Source organism: Danio rerio, chromosome 4 (assembly GCF_049306965.1).
Source record: "Danio rerio strain Tuebingen ecotype United States chromosome 4, GRCz12tu, whole genome shotgun sequence".
Taxonomy (NCBI): domain Eukaryota; kingdom Metazoa; phylum Chordata; class Actinopteri; order Cypriniformes; family Danionidae; genus Danio; species Danio rerio.
In genome coordinates, this window is record NC_133179.1 from 49,456,598 (window position 1) to 49,476,932 (window position 20,335).

Consider the following 20,335-nt stretch of genomic DNA (forward strand, 5'->3'; position numbering starts at 1 on the left):
TGGCTGGGCATCACCGCCCTGGAGTACGGCCGATAGAAAACGGCGGCTGCCATTTGCGCCGCCCGGCAACTCATACTTACCTGGCAGGGGAGATACCATGATCAAGAAGGTGGTTCACCCAGGGCGAGGCTTGGCCATTGCACTCCGGCCACGCTGACCCCTGCGAATTCCCCAAATGTGGGAATCTCGACTGCATAATTTCTGGTAGTGGGGGACTGCGTTCGCGCTCTCCCCTGAGCACAGTGGTTCAAGACAGAGTTCAGGCGGTAGCGTCGGACCCGGCTGGAGCGTCGCTTCCCTCTCTTCCTCGCCCTTGGGCCAGCCTCTTTTGCTCCCGTTGAGCTGCGCGCGCCTGTGGAAGGCCTGCCCAACCGTCGCTAGAAGAGTCTGTTCAGACGCCGAAAACTACTCGAAAGGTCCCCCCTCAAAGCGGTTTGACCAGGTGAAGGAACACGCAAAGAGAGCCCCCGGTGGCTTTTGTCCGCCAAGCGAGTGTGCCCTGTGGAACGTCAGGATTCTATTTGCCGGCCTGCCGCTGTTACTGACGGAACGAATGCAGACCGTGTGAAAGGTCATCATTTTATCTGCCGTTAAGTAAGCGAACGCTTCTGCTCGGATCAGAGGTAACTCTGTTTCAAGAACTGCAATCTTTTGCAGACGTCTGTGGCGTTTTGGGCAGAGGGACGGTTCTAAACCAATCTGAACCAGAGGCAATTTCGCAGCCAGCCGTCGGTGGTTTCCCGTCTCAGGAATGTAAGGTGCCCGCAGCGGGAGGTTGTTCCGTTAGCGCTTCCGCTTTCGTCAGTGAAGTTCTTCTGCGGAACGTTTGTAGATCCCGTCGTGTTCTTCAAGCTATGTCGTTTGAGCACTGTGCTGATAGGCTGACGTAAGAAAACAGGACACGAAATATACAAGGCGAGAGTGCAAAGCACGGAGCTCTAGGCAAAGGCGGTCCGAACCGCAGCAAAGCCGGAGGTCGACATGTCCAAATAGACCAAATCAGAAACTAAGCAGAGAAAAACGGCATCTGTAGAGAAAGAAAACAGATGGAGGAAAAGAAAGAAAGAACAGGAGGATCCCCTCCCCCCATAGAGGGTCTGTTATCCCCAGATCGAGTGCGTCCAGTGGAATCCATGTGTTGGCAGCCCCAACTGATGACAAAACACGAAGCAAGCATCTGGAGGAAGCTCAAACCCTTCATGCGTTGCCACAGTTACTAGCGAGTGGTTTGCAAGCACAGGCACGTCTGCTGCGAGTACAGCGCCGTCAGGAGACAGGGGTTGCTGGCCCATTCCCCACGCTCGGTGGCTGGGCATCACCGCCCTGGAGTACGGCCGATAGAAAACGGCGGCTGCCATTTGCGCCGCCCGGCAACTCATACTTACCTGGCAGGGGAGATACCATGATCAAGAAGGTGGTTCACCCAGGGCGAGGCTTGGCCATTGCACTCCGGCCACGCTGACCCCTGCGAATTCCCCAAATGTGGGAATCTCGACTGCATAATTTCTGGTAGTGGGGGACTGCGTTCGCGCTCTCCCCTGAGCACAGTGGTTCAAGACAGAGTTCAGGCGGTAGCGTCGGACCCGGCTGGAGCGTCGCTTCCCTCTCTTCCTCGCCCTTGGGCCAGCCTCTTTTGCTCCCGTTGAGCTGCGCGCGCCTGTGGAAGGCCTGCCCAACCGTCGCTAGAAGAGTCTGTTCAGACGCCGAAAACTACTCGAAAGGTCCCCCCTCAAAGCGGTTTGACCAGGTGAAGGAACACGCAAAGAGAGCCCCCGGTGGCTTTTGTCCGCCAAGCGAGTGTGCCCTGTGGAACGTCAGGATTCTATTTGCCGGCCTGCCGCTGTTACTGACGGAACGAATGCAGACCGTGTGAAAGGTCATCATTTTATCTGCCGTTAAGTAAGCGAACGCTTCTGCTCGGATCAGAGGTAACTCTGTTTCAAGAACTGCAATCTTTTGCAGACGTCTGTGGCGTTTTGGGCAGAGGGACGGTTCTAAACCAATCTGAACCAGAGGCAATTTCGCAGCCAGCCGTCGGTGGTTTCCCGTCTCAGGAATGTAAGGTGCCCGCAGCGGGAGGTTGTTCCGTTAGCGCTTCCGCTTTCGTCAGTGAAGTTCTTCTGCGGAACGTTTGTAGATCCCGTCGTGTTCTTCAAGCTATGTCGTTTGAGCACTGTGCTGATAGGCTGACGTAAGAAAACAGGACACGAAATATACAAGGCGAGAGTGCAAAGCACGGAGCTCTAGGCAAAGGCGGTCCGAACCGCAGCAAAGCCGGAGGTCGACATGTCCAAATAGACCAAATCAGAAACTAAGCAGAGAAAAACGGCATCTGTAGAGAAAGAAAACAGATGGAGGAAAAGAAAGAAAGAACAGGAGGATCCCCTCCCCCCATAGAGGGTCTGTTATCCCCAGATCGAGTGCGTCCAGTGGAATCCATGTGTTGGCAGCCCCAACTGATGACAAAACACGAAGCAAGCATCTGGAGGAAGCTCAAACCCTTCATGCGTTGCCACAGTTACTAGCGAGTGGTTTGCAAGCACAGGCACGTCTGCTGCGAGTACAGCGCCGTCAGGAGACAGGGGTTGCTGGCCCATTCCCCACGCTCGGTGGCTGGGCATCACCGCCCTGGAGTACGGCCGATAGAAAACGGCGGCTGCCATTTGCGCCGCCCGGCAACTCATACTTACCTGGCAGGGGAGATACCATGATCAAGAAGGTGGTTCACCCAGGGCGAGGCTTGGCCATTGCACTCCGGCCACGCTGACCCCTGCGAATTCCCCAAATGTGGGAATCTCGACTGCATAATTTCTGGTAGTGGGGGACTGCGTTCGCGCTCTCCCCTGAGCACAGTGGTTCAAGACAGAGTTCAGGCGGTAGCGTCGGACCCGGCTGGAGCGTCGCTTCCCTCTCTTCCTCGCCCTTGGGCCAGCCTCTTTTGCTCCCGTTGAGCTGCGCGCGCCTGTGGAAGGCCTGCCCAACCGTCGCTAGAAGAGTCTGTTCAGACGCCGAAAACTACTCGAAAGGTCCCCCCTCAAAGCGGTTTGACCAGGTGAAGGAACACGCAAAGAGAGCCCCCGGTGGCTTTTGTCCGCCAAGCGAGTGTGCCCTGTGGAACGTCAGGATTCTATTTGCCGGCCTGCCGCTGTTACTGACGGAACGAATGCAGACCGTGTGAAAGGTCATCATTTTATCTGCCGTTAAGTAAGCGAACGCTTCTGCTCGGATCAGAGGTAACTCTGTTTCAAGAACTGCAATCTTTTGCAGACGTCTGTGGCGTTTTGGGCAGAGGGACGGTTCTAAACCAATCTGAACCAGAGGCAATTTCGCAGCCAGCCGTCGGTGGTTTCCCGTCTCAGGAATGTAAGGTGCCCGCAGCGGGAGGTTGTTCCGTTAGCGCTTCCGCTTTCGTCAGTGAAGTTCTTCTGCGGAACGTTTGTAGATCCCGTCGTGTTCTTCAAGCTATGTCGTTTGAGCACTGTGCTGATAGGCTGACGTAAGAAAACAGGACACGAAATATACAAGGCGAGAGTGCAAAGCACGGAGCTCTAGGCAAAGGCGGTCCGAACCGCAGCAAAGCCGGAGGTCGACATGTCCAAATAGACCAAATCAGAAACTAAGCAGAGAAAAACGGCATCTGTAGAGAAAGAAAACAGATGGAGGAAAAGAAAGAAAGAACAGGAGGATCCCCTCCCCCCATAGAGGGTCTGTTATCCCCAGATCGAGTGCGTCCAGTGGAATCCATGTGTTGGCAGCCCCAACTGATGACAAAACACGAAGCAAGCATCTGGAGGAAGCTCAAACCCTTCATGCGTTGCCACAGTTACTAGCGAGTGGTTTGCAAGCACAGGCACGTCTGCTGCGAGTACAGCGCCGTCAGGAGACAGGGGTTGCTGGCCCATTCCCCACGCTCGGTGGCTGGGCATCACCGCCCTGGAGTACGGCCGATAGAAAACGGCGGCTGCCATTTGCGCCGCCCGGCAACTCATACTTACCTGGCAGGGGAGATACCATGATCAAGAAGGTGGTTCACCCAGGGCGAGGCTTGGCCATTGCACTCCGGCCACGCTGACCCCTGCGAATTCCCCAAATGTGGGAATCTCGACTGCATAATTTCTGGTAGTGGGGGACTGCGTTCGCGCTCTCCCCTGAGCACAGTGGTTCAAGACAGAGTTCAGGCGGTAGCGTCGGACCCGGCTGGAGCGTCGCTTCCCTCTCTTCCTCGCCCTTGGGCCAGCCTCTTTTGCTCCCGTTGAGCTGCGCGCGCCTGTGGAAGGCCTGCCCAACCGTCGCTAGAAGAGTCTGTTCAGACGCCGAAAACTACTCGAAAGGTCCCCCCTCAAAGCGGTTTGACCAGGTGAAGGAACACGCAAAGAGAGCCCCCGGTGGCTTTTGTCCGCCAAGCGAGTGTGCCCTGTGGAACGTCAGGATTCTATTTGCCGGCCTGCCGCTGTTACTGACGGAACGAATGCAGACCGTGTGAAAGGTCATCATTTTATCTGCCGTTAAGTAAGCGAACGCTTCTGCTCGGATCAGAGGTAACTCTGTTTCAAGAACTGCAATCTTTTGCAGACGTCTGTGGCGTTTTGGGCAGAGGGACGGTTCTAAACCAATCTGAACCAGAGGCAATTTCGCAGCCAGCCGTCGGTGGTTTCCCGTCTCAGGAATGTAAGGTGCCCGCAGCGGGAGGTTGTTCCGTTAGCGCTTCCGCTTTCGTCAGTGAAGTTCTTCTGCGGAACGTTTGTAGATCCCGTCGTGTTCTTCAAGCTATGTCGTTTGAGCACTGTGCTGATAGGCTGACGTAAGAAAACAGGACACGAAATATACAAGGCGAGAGTGCAAAGCACGGAGCTCTAGGCAAAGGCGGTCCGAACCGCAGCAAAGCCGGAGGTCGACATGTCCAAATAGACCAAATCAGAAACTAAGCAGAGAAAAACGGCATCTGTAGAGAAAGAAAACAGATGGAGGAAAAGAAAGAAAGAACAGGAGGATCCCCTCCCCCCATAGAGGGTCTGTTATCCCCAGATCGAGTGCGTCCAGTGGAATCCATGTGTTGGCAGCCCCAACTGATGACAAAACACGAAGCAAGCATCTGGAGGAAGCTCAAACCCTTCATGCGTTGCCACAGTTACTAGCGAGTGGTTTGCAAGCACAGGCACGTCTGCTGCGAGTACAGCGCCGTCAGGAGACAGGGGTTGCTGGCCCATTCCCCACGCTCGGTGGCTGGGCATCACCGCCCTGGAGTACGGCCGATAGAAAACGGCGGCTGCCATTTGCGCCGCCCGGCAACTCATACTTACCTGGCAGGGGAGATACCATGATCAAGAAGGTGGTTCACCCAGGGCGAGGCTTGGCCATTGCACTCCGGCCACGCTGACCCCTGCGAATTCCCCAAATGTGGGAATCTCGACTGCATAATTTCTGGTAGTGGGGGACTGCGTTCGCGCTCTCCCCTGAGCACAGTGGTTCAAGACAGAGTTCAGGCGGTAGCGTCGGACCCGGCTGGAGCGTCGCTTCCCTCTCTTCCTCGCCCTTGGGCCAGCCTCTTTTGCTCCCGTTGAGCTGCGCGCGCCTGTGGAAGGCCTGCCCAACCGTCGCTAGAAGAGTCTGTTCAGACGCCGAAAACTACTCGAAAGGTCCCCCCTCAAAGCGGTTTGACCAGGTGAAGGAACACGCAAAGAGAGCCCCCGGTGGCTTTTGTCCGCCAAGCGAGTGTGCCCTGTGGAACGTCAGGATTCTATTTGCCGGCCTGCCGCTGTTACTGACGGAACGAATGCAGACCGTGTGAAAGGTCATCATTTTATCTGCCGTTAAGTAAGCGAACGCTTCTGCTCGGATCAGAGGTAACTCTGTTTCAAGAACTGCAATCTTTTGCAGACGTCTGTGGCGTTTTGGGCAGAGGGACGGTTCTAAACCAATCTGAACCAGAGGCAATTTCGCAGCCAGCCGTCGGTGGTTTCCCGTCTCAGGAATGTAAGGTGCCCGCAGCGGGAGGTTGTTCCGTTAGCGCTTCCGCTTTCGTCAGTGAAGTTCTTCTGCGGAACGTTTGTAGATCCCGTCGTGTTCTTCAAGCTATGTCGTTTGAGCACTGTGCTGATAGGCTGACGTAAGAAAACAGGACACGAAATATACAAGGCGAGAGTGCAAAGCACGGAGCTCTAGGCAAAGGCGGTCCGAACCGCAGCAAAGCCGGAGGTCGACATGTCCAAATAGACCAAATCAGAAACTAAGCAGAGAAAAACGGCATCTGTAGAGAAAGAAAACAGATGGAGGAAAAGAAAGAAAGAACAGGAGGATCCCCTCCCCCCATAGAGGGTCTGTTATCCCCAGATCGAGTGCGTCCAGTGGAATCCATGTGTTGGCAGCCCCAACTGATGACAAAACACGAAGCAAGCATCTGGAGGAAGCTCAAACCCTTCATGCGTTGCCACAGTTACTAGCGAGTGGTTTGCAAGCACAGGCACGTCTGCTGCGAGTACAGCGCCGTCAGGAGACAGGGGTTGCTGGCCCATTCCCCACGCTCGGTGGCTGGGCATCACCGCCCTGGAGTACGGCCGATAGAAAACGGCGGCTGCCATTTGCGCCGCCCGGCAACTCATACTTACCTGGCAGGGGAGATACCATGATCAAGAAGGTGGTTCACCCAGGGCGAGGCTTGGCCATTGCACTCCGGCCACGCTGGCCCCTGCGAATTCCCCAAATGTGGGAATCTCGACTGCATAATCTCTGGTAGTGGGGGACTGCGTTCGCGCTCTCCCCTGAGCACAGTGGTTCAAGACAGAGTTCAGGCGGTAGCGTCGGACCCGGCTGGAGCGTCGCTTCCCTCTCTTCCTCGCCCTTGGGCCAGCCTCTTTTGCTCCCGTTGAGCTGCGCGCGCCTGTGGAAGGCCTGCCCAACCGTCGCTAGAAGAGTCTGTTCAGACGCCGAAAACTACTCGAAAGGTCCCCCCTCAAAGCGGTTTGACCAGGTGAAGGAACACGCAAAGAGAGCCCCCGGTGGCTTTTGTCCGCCAAGCGAGTGTGCCCTGTGGAACGTCAGGATTCTATTTGCCGGCCTGCCGCTGTTACTGACGGAACGAATGCAGACCGTGTGAAAGGTCATCATTTTATCTGCCGTTAAGTAAGCGAACGCTTCTGCTCGGATCAGAGGTAACTCTGTTTCAAGAACTGCAATCTTTTGCAGACGTCTGTGGCGTTTTGGGCAGAGGGACGGTTCTAAACCAATCTGAACCAGAGGCAATTTCGCAGCCAGCGGTCGGTGGTTTCCCGTCTCAGGAATGTAAGGTGCCCGCAGCGGGAGGTTGTTCCGTTAGCGCTTCCGCTTTCGTCAGTGAAGTTCTTCTGCGGAACGTTTGTAGATCCCGTCGTGTTCTTCAAGCTATGTCGTTTGAGCACTGTGCTGATAGGCTGACGTAAGAAAACAGGACACGAAATATACAAGGCGAGAGTGCAAAGCACGGAGCTCTAGGCAAAGGCGGTCCGAACCGCAGCAAAGCCGGAGGTCGACATGTCCAAATAGACCAAATCAGAAACTAAGCAGAGAAAAACGGCATCTGTAGAGAAAGAAAACAGATGGAGGAAAAGAAAGAAAGAACAGGAGGATCCCCTCCCCCCATAGAGGGTCTGTTATCCCCAGATCGAGTGCGTCCAGTGGAATCCATGTGTTGGCAGCCCCAAGTGATGACAAAACACGAAGCAAGCATCTGGAGGAAGCTCAAACCCTTCATGCGTTGCCACAGTTACTAGCGAGTGGTTTGCAAGCACAGGCACGTCTGCTGCGAGTACAGCGCCGTCAGGAGACAGGGGTTGCTGGCCCATTCCCCACGCTCGGTGGCTGGGCATCACCGCCCTGGAGTACGGCCGATAGAAAACGGCGGCTGCCATTTGCGCCGCCCGGCAACTCATACTTACCTGGCAGGGGAGATACCATGATCAAGAAGGTGGTTCACCCAGGGCGAGGCTTGGCCATTGCACTCCGGCCACGCTGGCCCCTGCGAATTCCCCAAATGTGGGAATCTCGACTGCATAATTTCTGGTAGTGGGGGACTGCGTTCGCGCTCTCCCCTGAGCACAGTGGTTCAAGACAGAGTTCAGGCGGTAGCGTCGGACCCGGCTGGAGCGTCGCTTCCCTCTCTTCCTCGCCCTTGGGCCAGCCTCTTTTGCTCCCGTTGAGCTGCGCGCGCCTGTGGAAGGCCTGCCCAACCGTCGCTAGAAGAGTCTGTTCAGACGCCGAAAACTACTCGAAAGGTCCCCCCTCAAAGCGGTTTGACCAGGTGAAGGAACACGCAAAGAGAGCCCCCGGTGGCTTTTGTCCGCCAAGCGAGTGTGCCCTGTGGAACGTCAGGATTCTATTTGCCGGCCTGCCGCTGTTACTGACGGAACGAATGCAGACCGTGTGAAAGGTCATCATTTTATCTGCCGTTAAGTAAGCGAACGCTTCTGCTCGGATCAGAGGTAACTCTGTTTCAAGAACTGCAATCTTTTGCAGACGTCTGTGGCGTTTTGGGCAGAGGGACGGTTCTAAACCAATCTGAACCAGAGGCAATTTCGCAGCCAGCCGTCGGTGGTTTCCCGTCTCAGGAATGTAAGGTGCCCGCAGCGGGAGGTTGTTCCGTTAGCGCTTCCGCTTTCGTCAGTGAAGTTCTTCTGCGGAACGTTTGTAGATCCCGTCGTGTTCTTCAAGCTATGTCGTTTGAGCACTGTGCTGATAGGCTGACGTAAGAAAACAGGACACGAAATATACAAGGCGAGAGTGCAAAGCACGGAGCTCTAGGCAAAGGCGGTCCGAACCGCAGCAAAGCCGGAGGTCGACATGTCCAAATAGACCAAATCAGAAACTAAGCAGAGAAAAACGGCATCTGTAGAGAAAGAAAACAGATGGAGGAAAAGAAAGAAAGAACAGGAGGATCCCCTCCCCCCATAGAGGGTCTGTTATCCCCAGATCGAGTGCGTCCAGTGGAATCCATGTGTTGGCAGCCCCAAGTGATGACAAAACACGAAGCAAGCATCTGGAGGAAGCTCAAACCCTTCATGCGTTGCCACAGTTACTAGCGAGTGGTTTGCAAGCACAGGCACGTCTGCTGCGAGTACAGCGCCGTCAGGAGACAGGGGTTGCTGGCCCATTCCCCACGCTCGGTGGCTGGGCATCACCGCCCTGGAGTACGGCCGATAGAAAACGGCGGCTGCCATTTGCGCCGCCCGGCAACTCATACTTACCTGGCAGGGGAGATACCATGATCAAGAAGGTGGTTCACCCAGGGCGAGGCTTGGCCATTGCACTCCGGCCACGCTGGCCCCTGCGAATTCCCCAAATGTGGGAATCTCGACTGCATAATTTCTGGTAGTGGGGGACTGCGTTCGCGCTCTCCCCTGAGCACAGTGGTTCAAGACAGAGTTCAGGCGGTAGCGTCGGACCCGGCTGGAGCGTCGCTTCCCTCTCTTCCTCGCCCTTGGGCCAGCCTCTTTTGCTCCCGTTGAGCTGCGCGCGCCTGTGGAAGGCCTGCCCAACCGTCGCTAGAAGAGTCTGTTCAGACGCCGAAAACTACTCGAAAGGTCCCCCCTCAAAGCGGTTTGACCAGGTGAAGGAACACGCAAAGAGAGCCCCCGGTGGCTTTTGTCCGCCAAGCGAGTGTGCCCTGTGGAACGTCAGGATTCTATTTGCCGGCCTGCCGCTGTTACTGACGGAACGAATGCAGACCGTGTGAAAGGTCATCATTTTATCTGCCGTTAAGTAAGCGAACGCTTCTGCTCGGATCAGAGGTAACTCTGTTTCAAGAACTGCAATCTTTTGCAGACGTCTGTGGCGTTTTGGGCAGAGGGACGGTTCTAAACCAATCTGAACCAGAGGCAATTTCGCAGCCAGCCGTCGGTGGTTTCCCGTCTCAGGAATGTAAGGTGCCCGCAGCGGGAGGTTGTTCCGTTAGCGCTTCCGCTTTCGTCAGTGAAGTTCTTCTGCGGAACGTTTGTAGATCCCGTCGTGTTCTTCAAGCTATGTCGTTTGAGCACTGTGCTGATAGGCTGACGTAAGAAAACAGGACACGAAATATACAAGGCGAGAGTGCAAAGCACGGAGCTCTAGGCAAAGGCGGTCCGAACCGCAGCAAAGCCGGAGGTCGACATGTCCAAATAGACCAAATCAGAAACTAAGCAGAGAAAAACGGCATCTGTAGAGAAAGAAAACAGATGGAGGAAAAGAAAGAAAGAACAGGAGGATCCCCTCCCCCCATAGAGGGTCTGTTATCCCCAGATCGAGTGCGTCCAGTGGAATCCATGTGTTGGCAGCCCCAAGTGATGACAAAACACGAAGCAAGCATCTGGAGGAAGCTCAAACCCTTCATGCGTTGCCACAGTTACTAGCGAGTGGTTTGCAAGCACAGGCACGTCTGCTGCGAGTACAGCGCCGTCAGGAGACAGGGGTTGCTGGCCCATTCCCCACGCTCGGTGGCTGGGCATCACCGCCCTGGAGTACGGCCGATAGAAAACGGCGGCTGCCATTTGCGCCGCCCGGCAACTCATACTTACCTGGCAGGGGAGATACCATGATCAAGAAGGTGGTTCACCCAGGGCGAGGCTTGGCCATTGCACTCCGGCCACGCTGGCCCCTGCGAATTCCCCAAATGTGGGAATCTCGACTGCATAATTTCTGGTAGTGGGGGACTGCGTTCGCGCTCTCCCCTGAGCACAGTGGTTCAAGACAGAGTTCAGGCGGTAGCGTCGGACCCGGCTGGAGCGTCGCTTCCCTCTCTTCCTCGCCCTTGGGCCAGCCTCTTTTGCTCCCGTTGAGCTGCGCGCGCCTGTGGAAGGCCTGCCCAACCGTCGCTAGAAGAGTCTGTTCAGACGCCGAAAACTACTCGAAAGGTCCCCCCTCAAAGCGGTTTGACCAGGTGAAGGAACACGCAAAGAGAGCCCCCGGTGGCTTTTGTCCGCCAAGCGAGTGTGCCCTGTGGAACGTCAGGATTCTATTTGCCGGCCTGCCGCTGTTACTGACGGAACGAATGCAGACCGTGTGAAAGGTCATCATTTTATCTGCCGTTAAGTAAGCGAACGCTTCTGCTCGGATCAGAGGTAACTCTGTTTCAAGAACTGCAATCTTTTGCAGACGTCTGTGGCGTTTTGGGCAGAGGGACGGTTCTAAACCAATCTGAACCAGAGGCAATTTCGCAGCCAGCCGTCGGTGGTTTCCCGTCTCAGGAATGTAAGGTGCCCGCAGCGGGAGGTTGTTCCGTTAGCGCTTCCGCTTTCGTCAGTGAAGTTCTTCTGCGGAACGTTTGTAGATCCCGTCGTGTTCTTCAAGCTATGTCGTTTGAGCACTGTGCTGATAGGCTGACGTAAGAAAACAGGACACGAAATATACAAGGCGAGAGTGCAAAGCACGGAGCTCTAGGCAAAGGCGGTCCGAACCGCAGCAAAGCCGGAGGTCGACATGTCCAAATAGACCAAATCAGAAACTAAGCAGAGAAAAACGGCATCTGTAGAGAAAGAAAACAGATGGAGGAAAAGAAAGAAAGAACAGGAGGATCCCCTCCCCCCATAGAGGGTCTGTTATCCCCAGATCGAGTGCGTCCAGTGGAATCCATGTGTTGGCAGCCCCAAGTGATGACAAAACACGAAGCAAGCATCTGGAGGAAGCTCAAACCCTTCATGCGTTGCCACAGTTACTAGCGAGTGGTTTGCAAGCACAGGCACGTCTGCTGCGAGTACAGCGCCGTCAGGAGACAGGGGTTGCTGGCCCATTCCCCACGCTCGGTGGCTGGGCATCACCGCCCTGGAGTACGGCCGATAGAAAACGGCGGCTGCCATTTGCGCCGCCCGGCAACTCATACTTACCTGGCAGGGGAGATACCATGATCAAGAAGGTGGTTCACCCAGGGCGAGGCTTGGCCATTGCACTCCGGCCACGCTGGCCCCTGCGAATTCCCCAAATGTGGGAATCTCGACTGCATAATTTCTGGTAGTGGGGGACTGCGTTCGCGCTCTCCCCTGAGCACAGTGGTTCAAGACAGAGTTCAGGCGGTAGCGTCGGACCCGGCTGGAGCGTCGCTTCCCTCTCTTCCTCGCCCTTGGGCCAGCCTCTTTTGCTCCCGTTGAGCTGCGCGCGCCTGTGGAAGGCCTGCCCAACCGTCGCTAGAAGAGTCTGTTCAGACGCCGAAAACTACTCGAAAGGTCCCCCCTCAAAGCGGTTTGACCAGGTGAAGGAACACGCAAAGAGAGCCCCCGGTGGCTTTTGTCCGCCAAGCGAGTGTGCCCTGTGGAACGTCAGGATTCTATTTGCCGGCCTGCCGCTGTTACTGACGGAACGAATGCAGACCGTGTGAAAGGTCATCATTTTATCTGCCGTTAAGTAAGCGAACGCTTCTGCTCGGATCAGAGGTAACTCTGTTTCAAGAACTGCAATCTTTTGCAGACGTCTGTGGCGTTTTGGGCAGAGGGACGGTTCTAAACCAATCTGAACCAGAGGCAATTTCGCAGCCAGCCGTCGGTGGTTTCCCGTCTCAGGAATGTAAGGTGCCCGCAGCGGGAGGTTGTTCCGTTAGCGCTTCCGCTTTCGTCAGTGAAGTTCTTCTGCGGAACGTTTGTAGATCCCGTCGTGTTCTTCAAGCTATGTCGTTTGAGCACTGTGCTGATAGGCTGACGTAAGAAAACAGGACACGAAATATACAAGGCGAGAGTGCAAAGCACGGAGCTCTAGGCAAAGGCGGTCCGAACCGCAGCAAAGCCGGAGGTCGACATGTCCAAATAGACCAAATCAGAAACTAAGCAGAGAAAAACGGCATCTGTAGAGAAAGAAAACAGATGGAGGAAAAGAAAGAAAGAACAGGAGGATCCCCTCCCCCCATAGAGGGTCTGTTATCCCCAGATCGAGTGCGTCCAGTGGAATCCATGTGTTGGCAGCCCCAACTGATGACAAAACACGAAGCAAGCATCTGGAGGAAGCTCAAACCCTTCATGCGTTGCCACAGTTACTAGCGAGTGGTTTGCAAGCACAGGCACGTCTGCTGCGAGTACAGCGCCGTCAGGAGACAGGGGTTGCTGGCCCATTCCCCACGCTCGGTGGCTGGGCATCACCGCCCTGGAGTACGGCCGATAGAAAACGGCGGCTGCCATTTGCGCCGCCCGGCAACTCATACTTACCTGGCAGGGGAGATACCATGATCAAGAAGGTGGTTCACCCAGGGCGAGGCTTGGCCATTGCACTCCGGCCACGCTGGCCCCTGCGAATTCCCCAAATGTGGGAATCTCGACTGCATAATTTCTGGTAGTGGGGGACTGCGTTCGCGCTCTCCCCTGAGCACAGTGGTTCAAGACAGAGTTCAGGCGGTAGCGTCGGACCCGGCTGGAGCGTCGCTTCCCTCTCTTCCTCGCCCTTGGGCCAGCCTCTTTTGCTCCCGTTGAGCTGCGCGCGCCTGTGGAAGGCCTGCCCAACCGTCGCTAGAAGAGTCTGTTCAGACGCCGAAAACTACTCGAAAGGTCCCCCCTCAAAGCGGTTTGACCAGGTGAAGGAACACGCAAAGAGAGCCCCCGGTGGCTTTTGTCCGCCAAGCGAGTGTGCCCTGTGGAACGTCAGGATTCTATTTGCCGGCCTGCCGCTGTTACTGACGGAACGAATGCAGACCGTGTGAAAGGTCATCATTTTATCTGCCGTTAAGTAAGCGAACGCTTCTGCTCGGATCAGAGGTAACTCTGTTTCAAGAACTGCAATCTTTTGCAGACGTCTGTGGCGTTTTGGGCAGAGGGACGGTTCTAAACCAATCTGAACCAGAGGCAATTTCGCAGCCAGCCGTCGGTGGTTTCCCGTCTCAGGAATGTAAGGTGCCCGCAGCGGGAGGTTGTTCCGTTAGCGCTTCCGCTTTCGTCAGTGAAGTTCTTCTGCGGAACGTTTGTAGATCCCGTCGTGTTCTTCAAGCTATGTCGTTTGAGCACTGTGCTGATAGGCTGACGTAAGAAAACAGGACACGAAATATACAAGGCGAGAGTGCAAAGCACGGAGCTCTAGGCAAAGGCGGTCCGAACCGCAGCAAAGCCGGAGGTCGACATGTCCAAATAGACCAAATCAGAAACTAAGCAGAGAAAAACGGCATCTGTAGAGAAAGAAAACAGATGGAGGAAAAGAAAGAAAGAACAGGAGGATCCCCTCCCCCCATAGAGGGTCTGTTATCCCCAGATCGAGTGCGTCCAGTGGAATCCATGTGTTGGCAGCCCCAACTGATGACAAAACACGAAGCAAGCATCTGGAGGAAGCTCAAACCCTTCATGCGTTGCCACAGTTACTAGCGAGTGGTTTGCAAGCACAGGCACGTCTGCTGCGAGTACAGCGCCGTCAGGAGACAGGGGTTGCTGGCCCATTCCCCACGCTCGGTGGCTGGGCATCACCGCCCTGGAGTACGGCCGATAGAAAACGGCGGCTGCCATTTGCGCCGCCCGGCAACTCATACTTACCTGGCAGGGGAGATACCATGATCAAGAAGGTGGTTCACCCAGGGCGAGGCTTGGCCATTGCACTCCGGCCACGCTGGCCCCTGCGAATTCCCCAAATGTGGGAATCTCGACTGCATAATTTCTGGTAGTGGGGGACTGCGTTCGCGCTCTCCCCTGAGCACAGTGGTTCAAGACAGAGTTCAGGCGGTAGCGTCGGACCCGGCTGGAGCGTCGCTTCCCTCTCTTCCTCGCCCTTGGGCCAGCCTCTTTTGCTCCCGTTGAGCTGCGCGCGCCTGTGGAAGGCCTGCCCAACCGTCGCTAGAAGAGTCTGTTCAGACGCCGAAAACTACTCGAAAGGTCCCCCCTCAAAGCGGTTTGACCAGGTGAAGGAACACGCAAAGAGAGCCCCCGGTGGCTTTTGTCCGCCAAGCGAGTGTGCCCTGTGGAACGTCAGGATTCTATTTGCCGGCCTGCCGCTGTTACTGACGGAACGAATGCAGACCGTGTGAAAGGTCATCATTTTATCTGCCGTTAAGTAAGCGAACGCTTCTGCTCGGATCAGAGGTAACTCTGTTTCAAGAACTGCAATCTTTTGCAGACGTCTGTGGCGTTTTGGGCAGAGGGACGGTTCTAAACCAATCTGAACCAGAGGCAATTTCGCAGCCAGCCGTCGGTGGTTTCCCGTCTCAGGAATGTAAGGTGCCCGCAGCGGGAGGTTGTTCCGTTAGCGCTTCCGCTTTCGTCAGTGAAGTTCTTCTGCGGAACGTTTGTAGATCCCGTCGTGTTCTTCAAGCTATGTCGTTTGAGCACTGTGCTGATAGGCTGACGTAAGAAAACAGGACACGAAATATACAAGGCGAGAGTGCAAAGCACGGAGCTCTAGGCAAAGGCGGTCCGAACCGCAGCAAAGCCGGAGGTCGACATGTCCAAATAGACCAAATCAGAAACTAAGCAGAGAAAAACGGCATCTGTAGAGAAAGAAAACAGATGGAGGAAAAGAAAGAAAGAACAGGAGGATCCCCTCCCCCCATAGAGGGTCTGTTATCCCCAGATCGAGTGCGTCCAGTGGAATCCATGTGTTGGCAGCCCCAACTGATGACAAAACACGAAGCAAGCATCTGGAGGAAGCTCAAACCCTTCATGCGTTGCCACAGTTACTAGCGAGTGGTTTGCAAGCACAGGCACGTCTGCTGCAAGTACAGCGCCGTCAGGAGACAGGGGTTGCTGGCCCATTCCCCACGCTCGGTGGCTGGGCATCACCGCCCTGGAGTACGGCCGATAGAAAACGGCGGCTGCCATTTGCGCCGCCCGGCAACTCATACTTACCTGGCAGGGGAGATACCATGATCAAGAAGGTGGTTCACCCAGGGCGAGGCTTGGCCATTGCACTCCGGCCACGCTGACCCCTGCGAATTCCCCAAATGTGGGAATCTCGACTGCATAATTTCTGGTAGTGGGGGACTGCGTTCGCGCTCTCCCCTGAGCACAGTGGTTCAAGACAGAGTTCAGGCGGTAGCGTCGGACCCGGCTGGAGCGTCGCTTCCCTCTCTTCCTCGCCCTTGGGCCAGCCTCTTTTGCTCCCGTTGAGCTGCGCGCGCCTGTGGAAGGCCTGCCCAACCGTCGCTAGAAGAGTCTGTTCAGACGCCGAAAACTACTCGAAAGGTCCCCCCTCAAAGCGGTTTGACCAGGTGAAGGAACACGCAAAGAGAGCCCCCGGTGGCTTTTGTCCGCCAAGCGAGTGTGCCCTGTGGAACGTCAGGATTCTATTTGCCGGCCTGCCGCTGTTACTGACGGAACGAATGCAGACCGTGTGAAAGGTCATCATTTTATCTGCCGTTAAGTAAGCGAACGCTTCTGCTCGGATCAGAGGTAACTCTGTTTCAAGAACTGCAATCTTTTGCAGACGTCTGTGGCGTTTTGGGCAGAGGGACGGTTCTAAACCAATCTGAACCAGAGGCAATTTCGCAGCCAGCCGTCGGTGGTTTCCCGTCTCAGGAATGTAAGGTGCCCGCAGCGGGAGGTTGTTCCGTTAGCGCTTCCGCTTTCGTCAGTGAAGTTCTTCTGCGGAACGTTTGTAGATCCCGTCGTGTTCTTCAAGCTATGTCGTTTGAGCACTGTGCTGATAGGCTGACGTAAGAAAACAGGACACGAAATATACAAGGCGAGAGTGCAAAGCACGGAGCTCTAGGCAAAGGCGGTCCGAACCGCAGCAAAGCCGGAGGTCGACATGTCCAAATAGACCAAATCAGAAACTAAGCAGAGAAAAACGGCATCTGTAGAGAAAGAAAACAGATGGAGGAAAAGAAAGAAAGAACAGGAGGATCCCCTCCCCCCATAGAGGGTCTGTTATCCCCAGATCGAGTGCGTCCAGTGGAATCCATGTGTTGGCAGCCCCAACTGATGACAAAACACGAAGCAAGCATCTGGAGGAAGCTCAAACCCTTCATGCGTTGCCACAGTTACTAGCGAGTGGTTTGCAAGCACAGGCACGTCTGCTGCAAGTACAGCGCCGTCAGGAGACAGGGGTTGCTGGCCCATTCCCCACGCTCGGTGGCTGGGCATCACCGCCCTGGAGTACGGCCGATAGAAAACGGCGGCTGCCATTTGCGCCGCCCGGCAACTCATACTTACCTGGCAGGGGAGATACCATGATCAAGAAGGTGGTTCACCCAGGGCGAGGCTTGGCCATTGCACTCCGGCCACGCTGACCCCTGCGAATTCCCCAAATGTGGGAATCTCGACTGCATAATTTCTGGTAGTGGGGGACTGCGTTCGCGCTCTCCCCTGAGCACAGTGGTTCAAGACAGAGTTCAGGCGGTAGCGTCGGACCCGGCTGGAGCGTCGCTTCCCTCTCTTCCTCGCCCTTGGGCCAGCCTCTTTTGCTCCCGTTGAGCTGCGCGCGCCTGTGGAAGGCCTGCCCAACCGTCGCTAGAAGAGTCTGTTCAGACGCCGAAAACTACTCGAAAGGTCCCCCCTCAAAGCGGTTTGACCAGGTGAAGGAACACGCAAAGAGAGCCCCCGGTGGCTTTTGTCCGCCAAGCGAGTGTGCCCTGTGGAACGTCAGGATTCTATTTGCCGGCCTGCCGCTGTTACTGACGGAACGAATGCAGACCGTGTGAAAGGTCATCATTTTATCTGCCGTTAAGTAAGCGAACGCTTCTGCTCGGATCAGAGGTAACTCTGTTTCAAGAACTGCAATCTTTTGCAGACGTCTGTGGCGTTTTGGGCAGAGGGACGGTTCTAAACCAATCTGAACCAGAGGCAATTTCGCAGCCAGCCGTCGGTGGTTTCCCGTCTCAGGAATGTAAGGTGCCCGCAGCGGGAGGTTGTTCCGTTAGCGCTTCCGCTTTCGTCAGTGAAGTTCTTCTGCGGAACGTTTGTAGATCCCGTCGTGTTCTTCAAGCTATGTCGTTTGAGCACTGTGCTGATAGGCTGACGTAAGAAAACAGGACACGAAATATACAAGGCGAGAGTGCAAAGCACGGAGCTCTAGGCAAAGGCGGTCCGAACCGCAGCAAAGCCGGAGGTCGACATGTCCAAATAGACCAAATCAGAAACTAAGCAGAGAAAAACGGCATCTGTAGAGAAAGAAAACAGATGGAGGAAAAGAAAGAAAGAACAGGAGGATCCCCTCCCCCCATAGAGGGTCTGTTATCCCCAGATCGAGTGCGTCCAGTGGAATCCATGTGTTGGCAGCCCCAACTGATGACAAAACACGAAGCAAGCATCTGGAGGAAGCTCAAACCCTTCATGCGTTGCCACAGTTACTAGCGAGTGGTTTGCAAGCACAGGCACGTCTGCTGCAAGTACAGCGCCGTCAGGAGACAGGGGTTGCTGGCCCATTCCCCACGCTCGGTGGCTGGGCATCACCGCCCTGGAGTACGGCCGATAGAAAACGGCGGCTGCCATTTGCGCCGCCCGGCAACTCATACTTACCTGGCAGGGGAGATACCATGATCAAGAAGGTGGTTCACCCAGGGCGAGGCTTGGCCATTGCACTCCGGCCATGCTGACCCCTGCGAATTCCCCAAATGTGGGAATCTCGACTGCATAATTTCTGGTAGTGGGGGACTGCGTTCGCGCTCTCCCCTGAGCACAGTGGTTCAAGACAGAGTTCAGGCGGTAGCGTCGGACCCGGCTGGAGCGTCGCTTCCCTCTCTTCCTCGCCCTTGGGCCAGCCTCTTTTGCTCCCGTTGAGCTGCGCGCGCCTGTGGAAGGCCTGCCCAACCGTCGCTAGAAGAGTCTGTTCAGACGCCGAAAACTACTCGAAAGGTCCCCCCTCAAAGCGGTTTGACCAGGTGAAGGAACACGCAAAGAGAGCCCCCGGTGGCTTTTGTCCGCCAAGCGAGTGTGCCCTGTGGAACGTCAGGATTCTATTTGCCGGCCTGCCGCTGTTACTGACGGAACGAATGCAGACCGTGTGAAAGGTCATCATTTTATCTGCCGTTAAGTAAGCGAACGCTTCTGCTCGGATCAGAGGTAACTCTGTTTCAAGAACTGCAATCTTTTGCAGACGTCTGTGGCGTTTTGGGCAGAGGGACGGTTCTAAACCAATCTGAACCAGAGGCAATTTCGCAGCCAGCCGTCGGTGGTTTCCCGTCTCAGGAATGTAAGGTGCCCGCAGCGGGAGGTTGTTCCGTTAGCGCTTCCGCTTTCGTCAGTGAAGTTCTTCTGCGGAACGTTTGTAGATCCCGTCGTGTTCTTCAAGCTATGTCGTTTGAGCACTGTGCTGATAGGCTGACGTAAGAAAACAGGACACGAAATATACAAGGCGAGAGTGCAAAGCACGGAGCTCTAGGCAAAGGCGGTCCGAACCGCAGCAAAGCCGGAGGTCGACATGTCCAAATAGACCAAATCAGAAACTAAGCAGAGAAAAACGGCATCTGTAGAGAAAGAAAACAGATGGAGGAAAAGAAAGAAAGAACAGGAGGATCCCCTCCCCCCATAGAGGGTCTGTTATCCCCAGATCGAGTGCGTCCAGTGGAATCCATGTGTTGGCAGCCCCAACTGATGACAAAACACGAAGCAAGCATCTGGAGGAAGCTCAAACCCTTCATGCGTTGCCACAGTTACTAGCGAGTGGTTTGCAAGCACAGGCACGTCTGCTGCAAGTACAGCGCCGTCAGGAGACAGGGGTTGCTGGCCCATTCCCCACGCTCGGTGGCTGGGCATCACCGCCCTGGAGTACGGCCGATAGAAAACGGCGGCTGCCATTTGCGCCGCCCGGCAACTCATACTTACCTGGCAGGGGAGATACCATGATCAAGAAGGTGGTTCACCCAGGGCGAGGCTTGGCCATTGCACTCCGGCCACGCTGACCCCTGCGAATTCCCCAAATGTGGGAATCTCGACTGCATAATTTCTGGTAGTGGGGGACTGCGTTCGCGCTCTCCCCTGAGCACAGTGGTTCAAGACAGAGTTCAGGCGGTAGCGTCGGACCCGGCTGGAGCGTCGCTTCCCTCTCTTCCTCGCCCTTGGGCCAGCCTCTTTTGCTCCCGTTGAGCTGCGCGCGCCTGTGGAAGGCCTGCCCAACCGTCGCTAGAAGAGTCTGTTCAGACGCCGAAAACTACTCGAAAGGTCCCCCCTCAAAGCGGTTTGACCAGGTGAAGGAACACGCAAAGAGAGCCCCCGGTGGCTTTTGTCCGCCAAGCGAGTGTGCCCTGTGGAACGTCAGGATTCTATTTGCCGGCCTGCCGCTGTTACTGACGGAACGAATGCAGACCGTGTGAAAGGTCATCATTTTATCTGCCGTTAAGTAAGCGAACGCTTCTGCTCGGATCAGAGGTAACTCTGTTTCAAGAACTGCAATCTTTTGCAGACGTCTGTGGCGTTTTGGGCAGAGGGACGGTTCTAAACCAATCTGAACCAGAGGCAATTTCGCAGCCAGCCGTCGGTGGTTTCCCGTCTCAGGAATGTAAGGT

The 20,335-nt window shown here is 55.5% G+C and overlaps 16 non-coding genes across 16 annotated transcripts; all 16 read left to right on the plus strand.

Moving 5' to 3' along the window:
• The first annotated feature begins 72 nt into the window (after window positions 1-72).
• Window positions 73-236, plus strand: LOC141384024 (U1 spliceosomal RNA). The gene has a single exon (XR_012405072.1). It is a non-coding gene; the product is annotated as a U1 spliceosomal RNA (small nuclear RNA).
• A 1,141-nt stretch (window positions 237-1,377) lies between these two features.
• LOC141384025 (U1 spliceosomal RNA) lies at window positions 1,378-1,541 on the plus strand. The gene has a single exon (XR_012405073.1). It is a non-coding gene; the product is annotated as a U1 spliceosomal RNA (small nuclear RNA).
• A 1,141-nt stretch (window positions 1,542-2,682) lies between these two features.
• Window positions 2,683-2,846, plus strand: LOC137494373 (U1 spliceosomal RNA). The gene has a single exon (XR_011014333.2). It is a non-coding gene; the product is annotated as a U1 spliceosomal RNA (small nuclear RNA).
• A 1,141-nt stretch (window positions 2,847-3,987) lies between these two features.
• LOC137494227 (U1 spliceosomal RNA) lies at window positions 3,988-4,151 on the plus strand. Its single transcript, XR_011014187.1, has one exon. It is a non-coding gene; the product is annotated as a U1 spliceosomal RNA (small nuclear RNA).
• A 1,141-nt stretch (window positions 4,152-5,292) lies between these two features.
• LOC137494443 (U1 spliceosomal RNA) lies at window positions 5,293-5,456 on the plus strand. The gene has a single exon (XR_011014401.2). It is a non-coding gene; the product is annotated as a U1 spliceosomal RNA (small nuclear RNA).
• Window positions 5,457-6,597: 1,141 nt separating this feature from the next.
• On the plus strand, window positions 6,598-6,761 carry LOC137494374 (U1 spliceosomal RNA). The gene has a single exon (XR_011014334.2). It is a non-coding gene; the product is annotated as a U1 spliceosomal RNA (small nuclear RNA).
• Window positions 6,762-7,902: 1,141 nt separating this feature from the next.
• On the plus strand, window positions 7,903-8,066 carry LOC137494226 (U1 spliceosomal RNA). Its single transcript, XR_011014186.2, has one exon. It is a non-coding gene; the product is annotated as a U1 spliceosomal RNA (small nuclear RNA).
• Window positions 8,067-9,207: 1,141 nt separating this feature from the next.
• Window positions 9,208-9,371, plus strand: LOC137494225 (U1 spliceosomal RNA). The gene has a single exon (XR_011014185.2). It is a non-coding gene; the product is annotated as a U1 spliceosomal RNA (small nuclear RNA).
• Window positions 9,372-10,512: 1,141 nt separating this feature from the next.
• On the plus strand, window positions 10,513-10,676 carry LOC137494372 (U1 spliceosomal RNA). Its single transcript, XR_011014332.1, has one exon. It is a non-coding gene; the product is annotated as a U1 spliceosomal RNA (small nuclear RNA).
• Window positions 10,677-11,817: 1,141 nt separating this feature from the next.
• On the plus strand, window positions 11,818-11,981 carry LOC137494422 (U1 spliceosomal RNA). The gene has a single exon (XR_011014381.2). It is a non-coding gene; the product is annotated as a U1 spliceosomal RNA (small nuclear RNA).
• Window positions 11,982-13,122: 1,141 nt separating this feature from the next.
• On the plus strand, window positions 13,123-13,286 carry LOC137494397 (U1 spliceosomal RNA). The gene has a single exon (XR_011014357.2). It is a non-coding gene; the product is annotated as a U1 spliceosomal RNA (small nuclear RNA).
• A 1,141-nt stretch (window positions 13,287-14,427) lies between these two features.
• On the plus strand, window positions 14,428-14,591 carry LOC141384085 (U1 spliceosomal RNA). The gene has a single exon (XR_012405140.1). It is a non-coding gene; the product is annotated as a U1 spliceosomal RNA (small nuclear RNA).
• A 1,141-nt stretch (window positions 14,592-15,732) lies between these two features.
• On the plus strand, window positions 15,733-15,896 carry LOC137494442 (U1 spliceosomal RNA). Its single transcript, XR_011014400.2, has one exon. It is a non-coding gene; the product is annotated as a U1 spliceosomal RNA (small nuclear RNA).
• A 1,141-nt stretch (window positions 15,897-17,037) lies between these two features.
• LOC137494370 (U1 spliceosomal RNA) lies at window positions 17,038-17,201 on the plus strand. The gene has a single exon (XR_011014330.2). It is a non-coding gene; the product is annotated as a U1 spliceosomal RNA (small nuclear RNA).
• A 1,141-nt stretch (window positions 17,202-18,342) lies between these two features.
• LOC137494224 (U1 spliceosomal RNA) lies at window positions 18,343-18,506 on the plus strand. The gene has a single exon (XR_011014184.2). It is a non-coding gene; the product is annotated as a U1 spliceosomal RNA (small nuclear RNA).
• A 1,141-nt stretch (window positions 18,507-19,647) lies between these two features.
• Window positions 19,648-19,811, plus strand: LOC137494421 (U1 spliceosomal RNA). Its single transcript, XR_011014380.2, has one exon. It is a non-coding gene; the product is annotated as a U1 spliceosomal RNA (small nuclear RNA).
• The last annotated feature ends 524 nt before the right edge of the window (window positions 19,812-20,335 follow it).